The 12,567-nt window shown below is 43.0% G+C and overlaps 1 protein-coding gene and 1 long non-coding RNA gene across 2 annotated transcripts in view; one reads left to right on the plus strand and one right to left on the minus strand.

Annotated features, from left to right (window-relative positions):
* The window catches only part of TMSB10 (thymosin beta 10), a 225,675-nt gene that overhangs the window by 81,240 nt on the left and 131,868 nt on the right, over positions 1-12,567 (minus strand). The window lies entirely within an intron of this gene.
* LOC129623200 (uncharacterized) lies at positions 2,500-5,991 on the plus strand. Its single transcript, XR_008700392.1, has 2 exons — positions 2,500-2,593; positions 5,463-5,991. It is a non-coding gene; the product is annotated as an uncharacterized LOC129623200 (long non-coding RNA).

Here is a 12,567-nt window from a genome sequence, read left to right on the forward strand (position 1 = left end):
CTTGATGGGTCTGGATTTCCGGGAGATGCTTCCTGTTTGTCTTGGCTGGTGATATTTTGCTGAGCTTCCTTTATGAGTCTCCAGCTCGCCTCAGACTTCAGTTTTTGGCAGGGTCATTTCTAGATTTTATTCATTCAGTTAAAATTTATTGAATGTTTACAGTATGTCCGGTCCTATGTGCCAGATGGGAAGAATAGAGAGGTGAGCAGAGCGTGATTGCTGCACATGGGGTGACAAAACAGGGCGATGCCATTAGCGGTGTGATAGAATAGTCACAGGATGCTCCGGGCAGAGAGGAGATGGTCTCACCATGCCCCGGAGTGCCCTCAGGACCGTGGCTTCCTGAGGAGGAGGCTCCCCTGTCTCGATTTCCAAAGGACAAGAGTGTTATCTGTCACAGGGACGAGGGTGGGAGGAGCCTCCCCGGCGGAGGGAGCAGTGCGTGTGTGTGGCCACAGCAGCGAGTCTGCACTGCTGCGCCACTGGGGGTATCAGTACCGAGGCACAGATTGCATTAGAGATGGAGCTTCTGTATAAAACTGGCATTGGGAGATTGTGTTACCACTCAATGTTTATTGAATTTGTTTTAATGGAGAATTAAAGTTTTACTAAAAAAAAAAGCACAAGGTAAAAGAAGTTTCTAGAAAAAAGAGAGGTAACAATCTTTTGACTGGTTCATGCCCATTGACTCAGTAGGCCTTGTCTTAGGAATCTATACTAAGGAAATAATTAGAAAATAGAAAGAACTTTCTGCTCCTGGATGCTCTTGATGGTGTTATTCATGATAGTTTAATTAAATGATGGCGTGTAGTGTGATGCTAAGGACTCCATACTCTGGCAAAATGCTTACACTGTCACACAAAAAGCGTAGGATACTAAATTTTATATATAATACATATATATATATATATATACATACATACACATATAGTAATTTATATATAGGGATCCCCAGGTGGTGCAGTGTTAAAGAATCTACCTGCCAATTCAAGAAAGACAGGAGAGGTTGGTTTGATGGCTGGGTGGGGAAGATCCCCTGGAGAAGGGAATGGGAAACCACTCCAGTATTGCTGGGAAATTCCATGGACGGAGGAGCCTGGCCGGCTATAGTCCATGGAGTAGCAAAGTCAGACGTGAGAGACTGAGCATGCAATAATTTTATACATAATACAATCGATTGCATAAAATACATTAACTGAAAGGAAATAAACTCAAAATATACTCACAGGTTTTAAAACCAATTATAACCCGAGTGTTGAAATTATCGCCAGTTCAAAATGTCTTCTGTGTAACATCTTCTGTTTTCTAGATATAGTGTGCTTACTGCACTTACCTGGATGAAAAAAGCTTTTGTGTGCCCTTCCTTCTGTCTCCTTTTCTGCCTTCCTCTTTCCCTCTTTTCTCCCTCTTTCACTCTCTCTCCCTCCCTCTCTTCTTTCCAGTTTCAGATTCTTAGGTCTTTACTGTAAGCCTAATAATTTAAATTAGACCATGTGACAAAAGTCAGTTATGCAGCATACCTCGTGTACAGCTTGGTGGTGAAGATCTCAAGTCCTGGTGTTGAACTGTTTCCGTTCACACACTTTGTGGGGACACTTTGGTTTACTAAGCTTTGTGATCATAAGCAAGTTATTTAACTTCCTTTCCCCTCATTTTCTTCTTTTTAAAAATAGATTTAAAAATAGTTACTACTTCAGGATGTTGAGAGGATTAAGTGAGCACAGAAGTGAACTATTTAGCAGGGTCTATAGTTAGCACTCAGAAAATCACTTATATTATGGAACTTATTGTTGCTGGGGGGAAGGATAGGGAGAAAGTATAGTTAGCGAGTTTGGGATGGACATGTACACACTGCTATATTTAAAATGGATAATCAACAAGGGGCTACTGTACAGCACATGAAACTGCTCAATGTTATGTGGCAGCCTGGATGGGAGGGGAGTTTGAGGGAGAATGGATAAATGTATATGTATGGCTGAGTCCCTTTGCTGTCTGCCTGAAACTATTACAGCATTGTTAATTGGCTATAGTCCAATACAAAATAAAAGATAAAAAGATTTTTTAGAGGAAAATCGTTAATGTTATTGGCTTAGTTTTGGTATGCAAACTTCTTTAAAGCTTAATCATCAAAACCAAAGACTACTATCCCAGCAAGTCTTTTTAAACTTCTCATGAACAGGTGGACACTTAATATGTTGAGAAGGGCCTGAATAAACAAAGTTTTTATTTAATGTATAATGTCCCTGTGACTTAGCACACATACACGCACGTATGTCCATATAGCATTCCCCAATTTGCAGACAGCTGTGTCCATTAGAATGAGTGACTCAGTCTTCTTTAAATACCAAGCATTTCAGAATCAGTGGCAACTCTTGGAGGAAGGTCTCTTAGCCACAGATAACCTGGGCTTGTCCTTAATGTCTTTAGAACATCCAAAGCCATCAGCCAGTGTTTTTGAGCTGAGCCTGGGGATCTGGAGGAGTTAGACTGAGATGGAACATGTGAGACCTTAGCCTGGGGCATGGCGTACCTGAGAGGTACTTCATAATGCCTCCTGGCACTCCCCTCTGAAGATTCCTTCCTCCAGCTGATCGTAAGTCATTTAGCAATTCCCGGTGGTGTGGATAGGTCCTCATTTTATGGTTTTAGAACCCAGAAGCTCATCTTGAGTTTCCTCACTTAGACCAGAATTTGCAGACCTGTCCATGAATGGATGTATCTGCCTCTGTCAACTCATGTCACCAGCAGAGGGGTAGGAAGGGTGGGAACAGAGCATAGTTTTGCTATGTATGCTATGCATGCTTGTTCAAAATTTAATTATAGCAAAGAGAAACATCCTAGTATGGCTTTGTTAGTTTCTTGTGAATAGGTGAGAACCCCCAGGGCCCATAGAGGGTCCTGTCCCAAGACAGAAGAGGCTGGTCTATAGATCCTTGGGGAGCTGGCCTCTGGGAGAAGGTGGAGGAGGTGTCTCTGATGGAGGGGGCATGTGGAAAGAAGAGAGGAGAGAAGGGGATTTTATAAAGAAGGACCCACCCCTTCTCTCTTTGGTTAAGGCCCTGATGGGGACAGAGTAACTGAGGGCGGAAAGGATGCTGAAGGAGGGTGTGTGGTAGGCAGGCCCATGCACAGTGGCCTGTGAGGAGCAAGGTGTCAAGACTCCTGGCCTCTTGGCCACTCAGAATGAAGAGGAGAAAGCATGGAAGGAGAAAGAAGGGGATGGGGGCTGCACAGTGTCATTGGATGGCTTGAGACTTGCAATGTGTTATCTCCAGAGAATTGAAAACTTGCTGCTGAAGACCTCAGAGTCAGACAGGCCCCGCCTGCATTTGAGCCAAGGGGGTGGGGCAAGCATTCCAGCAAAGGCAGTATCCTATACACTGCCTACTGGGGTATCTGTCAAAGGTGATATATCCGCATCCATACTTGGGTGAATGAGAAAGAAAAAGCCACAGAATCTCTGGTGCTGTCAGAAGTCTTGTGGAGGGTGGTGGTGGTATTAATTGCTAAGTCATGTCTGACTCTTTGTGACCCATGGATGCAAAATAGCCATGGGGTTGCAAAGAGTAGCACGTCAGGCTCCTCTGTCCATGGGATTTCCCAGGCAAGAATATTGGAGTGGGTTGCCATGCCCTCCTCCAGGGGATCTTCCTGACCCAGGGATTGAACCCATGTCTCCAGCATTGGCAGGCAGATTCTTTACTGCTGAGCCACCAGGGAAGCCCTGTGGTGGGTGTCTGACCCAGTTCCCACCTGGTGCCATATTCTCTGTCTTTCCCTCTCTGATCTAGCTGTCCAGTGCCACAGAGAGTTCACAGCTTTGTAAAACTCCTTGAGTCTGGATTGTCCCCAAAGATGTTCTGGGCAACCCTTCTCTTGTGATGTGTACCCAAAACCAGCTTGGGAAACCCAGCACACCCTGCCCCTCCTCAGGGGGAAGCACAGTGCACTTTAGTGTGTCAAGACTCTGGGGAGTTTTGTAAGGATAAAAACCTGTTTGTCTCCTACACTGTTGATGGGAATGTAAGTTGGTACAGCCAATATGGAAAACAGCATGCAGGTTCCTCAGAAAGCTAGAAATAGAATTATCATATGATCCAGCAATCCCACTCCTGGGCATATATCCAGACAAAACTACAGTTGAAAAGATACATGCACCCCTATGTTCATAGCAGCGCTATTCATAATAGCCAAGACATGGAAGCAACCGAAATGTCCATTGACCAATGAATGGATAAGGAAGACGTGGTACATATCTACACTGGAATATTACTCAGCCATGAAAAAGAATGAAATAATGCCATTTGCAGCAACATGGATGCAACTAGAGATTATCATACTAAGTGAAATAAATCAGAAAGACAAATACCATATCATTTATATGTGGGATCTAAAATATGACACAAGTGTACTTGTCCTTGAAACAGAAACAGACTCATGAATGTAGAGACCAGCTTGTGGATTCCAAGGGGGTGGGAGGATGTGGGAGGTTAGGGTTAGCCGATGTTAGCTATTATATATTGAATGGATAAACAAAGTCCTACTATATAGCATAGGGAACTATATTCAGTATCTTGTGATAAACCATAATGGAAAAGAATATTAAAAAATAATCTATCTATATATATATGTATAGCTGAATCACTTTGCTGTGCAGCAGAAATTAACACAACATTGTAAACAAACTATATATCAAGTAAAAAAAATTTTAAAAAGATAAAAACCTGTTTGATTTTGTGTAGCCCTCATTTCTCCTTTCTTGTGTCATAATTGAGGCATCCCAGGTGGCACTAGTGGTAAGGAGCTGCAAGAGATGTGGGTTTGATCCCTGGGTCAGGAAGATCCCCTAGAGTAGAAAATGGCAACCGACTCCAGTATTCTAGCCTGGAGAATCCCATGGACAGAGGAACCTGGTGGGCTATAGTCTATGGGGTCACAAAGAGTTGGACACGACAGTGCATACACACACACACACACACGCACACACACATTGCCATAATAACTTTCATTAACATCCCGTGGACCAAATGAACTCATTAGCCCGCAAATGCTGCCCTGATGGTTGGGAAAAAACCTGTGTGTATTGTGTATAATCCTGTCTGGTTGTTCATATAATTCGAACCTGTTGGTATGTGTGTGTTCCTGCCTCACTTCCCCAGCTTCAGCTGGTCCTCACAAGCCAGCTCTTTGGGTCCCTCCCATCTTGGTCACTCTCATGAGAGAGTTCCAGGTTGTCAGTCTCCCAGGTGTCATCTGATGGGCTGATGTGGGCAGAACTCTCCTCTTTTTTTTCTTTGGACACCATCCAGGGATTTGAATTCCTTTTTTCAGCAGCAGGGTCCATGTCCTTACATAACCAACACAGGTGAGACTATTTGCCAACCACGGACAGAAGAATTAAGATGGCAGCTTATTTTTGCTGCATCAGTGGACTTAAAAAGACCTGTGTTTTCTCCCCTCAGATCATCTTTGCTTTGAACCAGACCCGCCTGCAGCGAGAGCCTGCGAGCAGGCAGCTTTCAGGTCCCCTACACACAGAGGACCTTCTCAAATACTGGAACTGTGGGGACCTCGGCTCCATCATCTTCATCCATGACAGCTCCCAGATGAGAGCCCTTGACCCCAGCCCAGCTCAGCACACATTTAAGTGCAAGAATAAGGACGTTACCTGCTGACACCCGGACATCCTGTGTACAAAAGATTGAGGTCACGAAGGGCTCTAAAAATAACTGTGCCGATGTATGTATTGAGTGAGATGCTGCAGTCAACAAAGACATTCTTTAGGAAACTGAGGAACATTGGGAGAATTCATTCCAGATGAAGTCAAAGGATAAAGTTTCATGGGACTGGGCAGCAGGCGTCATGAACCAGCCTGCAGAGAGGGGAAGGGGTCTGAGTCTGACAGCTTCCTGGCTGACTTAGGTAACGTTTGAGAAATGGTGGGGCAGAGTGTTGGTTGTGACTTTTGGTGGCTTTCAGAAACATGTGAGCACAATACAACAGTAAGTCTTCATGATATTCTTACAATGGGGTGGGAGGCGGGGCACACAGAAGAAGCTGGGGAGGCTGCTAGCATTTCCAGACATAGATTGCATCCTGCAGTGTTACAGTGAATGTGGTGGAGCTAGTGCCATGAGTGTAGACACAGGACAGGCCTTACCTGGGGACCATCTAGGGAAGAAAGCGGTTGGCCAGGCCTCAGAGGAGGCCTCGCTACAGGAGGGAGATGGATGGGTATTTGTTATGCTTTGATCAACAAGCGTCCCTTGAGACAGACCCTGGCTTCCTTCCCTCCTCTACTAAGATCAAATGCAAGTGGTGAGTCCAGCCTAGCTTCTGATTTGGGGGAGTGTATTGTCTCCCCAACTTGTAGGAGGAAGGGAAGGAGGGGTGGGGGCTGGTGGGTGCGAGTGATGCTGTCTGGGTCTGTTAGATCTGGGAATCCTGTCACATCCAATGTGAGTAAGTGTAAGATGCAAAAAAGGAATGTCCCACAGAGAGGGACTTGCCCTGCAAATGTCAAAAGAGAAAATGAACTTTCCAGGGAGTCTAGAGTGGGAGGAAGTAGAACCAAGGCAAAGCAAACAAGAGGAAGGGGAAAACAAGAAATACACTCCAGAAAGCACAGCAGAGTTTATGGTGCACTCTGAGTGGGGATGGCAGAAGTGGGGCGAAGGGTCAAGATCAACTGGGAAATTAAAATTTGAAGCTGTAGATAGAAGTTAACATGGGCGGGGGGTGGGGCTTGCAAGTTACAATGGGCAGATGGCAAGGCTGACAGAGCCATTAGTGGGTAGATGTCTCATGTGTTCCTCTCCTATGGCTCTTCATTGCCTGTCCTGCTCCCAGGGCCCCTGTGGGTGATGGAAGGTGCCTGCCCTTGTGGAATGAGGGCCAGGCGGGTGTCTGAGTGGTGTAGGTCCTAGGTCATGTCTGGCATTTAGAAGGTGGGGCAGGATGGCAGGAGGCAACCACCTTGTACATTCGGGGCTGTTTCTGTGGAGAGGATACTGGGGCAAAGGGAGTGCTGTGCAGAAGAGAAGAGATTTTTGGAAAATGGACAAGAGGATCTTATATAAATGACATGACTTAAAAAAAATATGACAAAGGGGAAGATGAAGGTATTTGACTTGAAATGAAAGAATATCATGGCAAGGCAATAGCAGGACAGCTGTTATCCATAAAGTGGAAGCTGAGGGCTACATTACAGACAGTGAGGGCTTCCTAGGTGGCACTAGTGCTAAAGAACCCTCCTGCCAATGCAAGAGACATCCACAGGTCGGGAAGATGCCCTGGGCTAGGAAATGGCACCTACTCCAGCGTTCTTGCTAGGAGAATCCCACGGACAGAGGAGCCTGGTGGATTACAGTCCCTAGGGGCATGAAGAGTGAGACACGACTGAAATGACTGAGCATGCACACTCATTTGCAGAGAGTGAGGATTTTCAAAAGGTCTTTTGGAGGTTGCTGGAAGTTGGAGAAGGAGGAAGGTGGATGTCTTTTTCTGTATTGGGCTAGGGCAAAGGTTAAGAGGAGGAGAGGAGGGGCGGGGTGGGGAGGCCGAGGTTTGGGGCTGGAGAGAGAAAGTGGTGTGTCAGCCTCACCCACAGCCACTGTGTTGTCAAAACCACCCCTGGTTGGCACAGTTTTGGTGTAACAGCACCCTGTTGTTAGCCAAAATACTGAAACTGGTTAACATGTGCAGCAGAATCAGGTGAAATATTTTACCAGTAGGGTAGAGAACACTGGAGAAAGCATGAGGGGGAAACAGGAATTAAATAAATAAGGAAAATATAAAGGTATGGAATTTATAAATCAGCTGAATGTCTATAGAATTTTCATGTATTTGGTAATTGAATCATAATGGTTGATTCTAAAGTATGTAAATATGTAGTTATTTTTATGAAAAAAATTGTGTGTGAATAAGAAACACAAGCTAGAATCAAGATTGCCGGGAGAAATATCAGTAACCTCAGATATGCAGATGACACCACCCTTATGGCAGAAAGTGAAGAGGAACTAAAAAGCCTTTTGATGAAAGTGAAAGTGGAGAGTGAAAAAGTTGGCTTAAAGCTCAACATTCAGAAAACGAGGATCATGGCATCCAGTCCCATCACTTCATGGCAAATAGATGGGGAAACAGTTGAAACAGTGTCAGACTTTATTTTTCTGGGCTCCAAAATCACTACAGATGGTGACTGCAGCCATGAAATTAAAAGACGCTTACTCCTTGGAAGGAAAGTTATGACCAACCTAGATAGCATATTCAAGAGCAGAGACATTACTTTGACAACAAAGTTTCGTCTAGTCAAGGCTATGGTTTTTCCTGTGGTCATGTATGGATGTGAGAGTTGGACTGTGAAGAAGGCTGAGTGCCAAAGAATTGATGCTTTTGAAGTGTGGTGTTGGAGAAGACTCTTGAGAGTCCCTTGGACTGCAAGGAGATCCAACCAGTCCATTCTGAAGGAGATCAGCCCTGGGATTTCTTTGGAAGGAATGATGCTAAAGCTGAAACTCCAGTACTTTGGCCACCTCATGTGAAGAGTTGACTCATTGGAAAAGACTGATGCTGTGAGGGGTTGGGGGCAAGAGGAGAAGGGGACGACAGAGGATGAGATGGTTGGATGGCATCACTGACTCGACGGACGTGAGTCTGAGTGAACTCCGGGAGTTGGTGATAGACAGGGAGGCCTGGCGTGCTGCGATTCATGGGGTCGCAAAGAGTCGGACATGACTGAACTACTGATCTGATCTGATCTGAAAACAAGTTAAAACCATCTATGTGCTTGGAAGCAACCCAAGTGTTCATTAATGAATGAATAAAGAAGAGATGGTACATAAATACAATGGAATATTATGCTCTCATAAAAAGAATGAAGTAATGCCATTTGCAGCAACATGGATGGACCTAGAGATTATCATACTGAATGAAGTAAGCCATACCGAGAACAAATATTATATATCACTTATATGTGGAATCTAAAAAATAATACAGAAGAACTTATTTACAAAACAGATTCACAGACATAGAAAACAAACTTATGGTTACCAAAAGGGAAAGAAGGAAGAGAGGCATAAATTAGGAGTATGGGATTAACAAACTACTATACATAAAATAGAGAAACAACAAGGATTCACTATAAAGCACAAGAAACTGTATTAATGTCTTCTAATGACCTATAATGGAAAAGGATTGAAAAAATATATGTATAACAATCATTTGCTATATACTTTAACACAGTGTTGTAAATCAGCTATGCTTCAATTAAAAAACCAAAAAACCAAACAACTGTGGATGTGCTGTGCACAGAAATTGTTTCCTTTCTTTCCCAACCCCCAACTTCCATCCAGGTTGGCACTTAACATTGAACAGAGTTCCATGTGCTATACAATAGGTCTTCGTTAGCTATCCATTTTAAATACAGTCCCTTCAGCTTTTCACCTGACACTATCACAACATTGTTAATCAGCTATACCCCAGTACAAAATAAAAAGTTTAAAGTTAAAAAAAAAAGAAAAAATTGTTTCCTTACAGAAACACGTGGCATCAAACAGAAACACGTGGCATCAAACAGAATCATTTAAGTGGAAAAACAAATACTGTTTGAAATAGCCTAAGAGTTCTTTCAGGGCACTTGATTCAATATTTTTCACTTGGGTTACAGGGAATGATACCACAGTCTGGAAAAACAGCAGGCAGGGGGCTCCCAGAATGGTGTGTCAATATTTTTCTTTTTCTTGACAATGTCTTGACTCTTTGGGCTGGGTGATATGATGCTCAAAATTAAGCAACTTCGTTCATAACTCTGTTGTCCTTATTTCTCTTTATATTGACAGACGTTTTCAATTTTATTAACGCCACACTACCACTGTAGGCTTGCTTCACTGCTCAGGAGATTGACAGCTACTTCCTCCGGGGAAGGTTATCTACAAGAGAAAGTAGAAGATGGGGAAGTGTGTGAAGGCCCATTTGGAGGCGTTTCTTTGACAAAGGCTTTTTCTTTGCCTTTGGAGCTGGTGAGTTGCAGGTTCTCTCTGATCAGACTCAGGACTCTGCTGCTTCTGCCAAGGAGGGGATGTTGAGGAGGGCCCTGGTATGTGTGAGAGGAGTGATGCCTTCTTTGACTTTTTTAAAATTAAACTTTTTATTTTCTATTGGAGTATAGCTGATTAACAATGTGATAGTTTCAGGTGGACGGCAAAGGAACTCAGCCATACATATGTGTATTGTGTTCTCAGTCATGTCCAACTCTTTGCAGCTCCGTGGACTGTAGCCCGCCAGGCTCCTCTGCCCATGGGATTTTCCAGGCAAGAGTTCTAGAGTGAATTGCCAATTTCTACTCCAGGGGATCTTTCCAACACAGGGATCGAACCCTCATCTCTTGTGTCTCCTGCATTAGCAGGCAGATTCTTTACCACTAGCGCCACCTGGGGAGCACCAACCATACGTACACATGTATCTGTTTTTCAAACTCCCCTCCCATCCAGGCTGCCACATAACATTAAGTGAGCAGAGTTCCATTTGCCATACAGTATGTCCTGGTTGATTGTCTATTTTACATATAGCAGTGTGTACTTGTCCATCCCAAACTCCCTAAGTGTCCCTTTGATGGTGTGAAACTCTGCTGGATGGGCTGGTGCCTGTTACGTTAGCTCTCTTTCCACGAGGGTTTCCTGATACACTCCCTGGCTGGAAAGGCATTTACCTGGCACTTAATTCCAACTTTTTCCTGGCACCTTTCTGTGTTTTACCTTCCCCTAAAATTTTTCTTCTCTGTGCTACCTGTGAGCCTCCCAAGCCTAAGGTACATCAGCTATTAACTCTTAGTAGTGTACATGGAGATAGACTGGAAAAATTATTTCCTTTTTTGGGAATATTGAAATGTATTCCTGTATTTCTTGAGCGATTCTAACATACCTTGGCAGCTTCCAGAATTAAGGATGGAAATGCCGGAGGCTGGGTAATATGCAGAAGGAATTTTTGCTTTCTTCTTTCAGTTCTTCCACTTGCTTCTTGAAATTGGACCAGTCACCCGGCTTGGTCTTTTTTATTACCAGATGCAGTGACTGGAGAGAAACACTTCTGAAGCGGCAGAGTGAATGATCGAGTGTCATCTCCTGGTCTCATGATCCTTAGCTTAATTATATCTGCAAACTACCTACCTGCTTTTTTTTTTTTGGCCATGTAAAATTTCTCCCTGGTGGCTCAGCGGTAAAGAATCCGCCTGCCAATGCAGGAGACCCCAGTTTGATCCCTGGGTTGGGAAGATCCCCTGGAGAAGTGAATGGCTATCCACTCCAGTATTCTTGTCTGGAGAATCCCATGGACAGAGGGGCCTGGCGGGCTACAGTCTGTGGGGTTGCAGAATTGGACATGACCTAGTGATTAAACCAACAATAAGATATTCACAGGTTCTAGGGGTTATATAATCAGTTTACCACAACATCTGAAACTCAATCAATGTAGTATCTCATATTGATGGAATCAAGAACAAGAAAGACAAGATCATCTCAATAGGTGCAGAAAATGCTTTTGACAAAATGGAATCTTACAGATAAAATCACTCATCAGACTAGGAATGGAAGGGGACTTTATCAACCTGTTAAAAAAATTTTTATGAAAACCCATAGTTGATATCATATTTAATGAAGAAGACTGAATCCCTCTAAGACTAGGAACAAGACACAGACGTCTGTTCTCACCACTTCTCTTTGACCTTGTGCTGAAGGTTGTAGCCTTCGGGGAAATTAGACAAGGACAAGAAATAAAAGCTATTCACATTGGAAAGGAGGAAGTGAAGTTTTTGTTTTCAGAAGACATCATCTTAGGTATAGAAAATCATAAGTAATACACACACACACACAGAGAAACCTATTAAAACTATTAACTGAGTTCAGGATATAAGATCAATACAAAAATTATTTATATTTCTATACCCTAGCAATGAATAATGGGGAAATAAAGAAACCATTTCCAGTAGATTTGATATCTTATAACTATAATGGTAAAGAATTAGAAAAAGAACCCATCTATGTACAACTGAATCACTTTGCTGTACACTTGGAATTAATATTCTAAATTAACTATACTTCAATTTAAAAAAAAGGTTAAAAATAAAGAAACCAGTTCCAGATGCAACAGCACAAAAAATCTTTAGGACTCAATTTAGTAATGAGCAAGATGTACAATAAAAACTAAAAACATCATTGGAAGGAATTAAAGAAGATCTAAATAAATAGAAAGACATCTCATGTTTGTGGACTGGAAGACATAATAAATAGTGTTAAGATGCAGTATTTCCCAAATTGAGCTACACATTCAATGCAAACCCTATCACAATCTCAGCTGATGAAAATGTTTTAAAATTAGTGGTAAGGGTTGCACACACATTATGAATGTTCCCCAAATCCCAAAATCAATAAATTTTATGTTATGAATATAATGTTCAAATAAAACTGTTTTAGAAAAAATAAAGAGTCAGACTTCATCTTGTTTGTTGAAAAGTTCTACTTGAAACAAATGGCTTGGTAGTCCTGGGTGGGTCTGGGAGTGAGTTTCCTTCTCCTG

This window comes from Bubalus kerabau, chromosome 11 (assembly GCF_029407905.1).
Source record: "Bubalus kerabau isolate K-KA32 ecotype Philippines breed swamp buffalo chromosome 11, PCC_UOA_SB_1v2, whole genome shotgun sequence".
Taxonomy (NCBI): domain Eukaryota; kingdom Metazoa; phylum Chordata; class Mammalia; order Artiodactyla; family Bovidae; genus Bubalus; species Bubalus kerabau.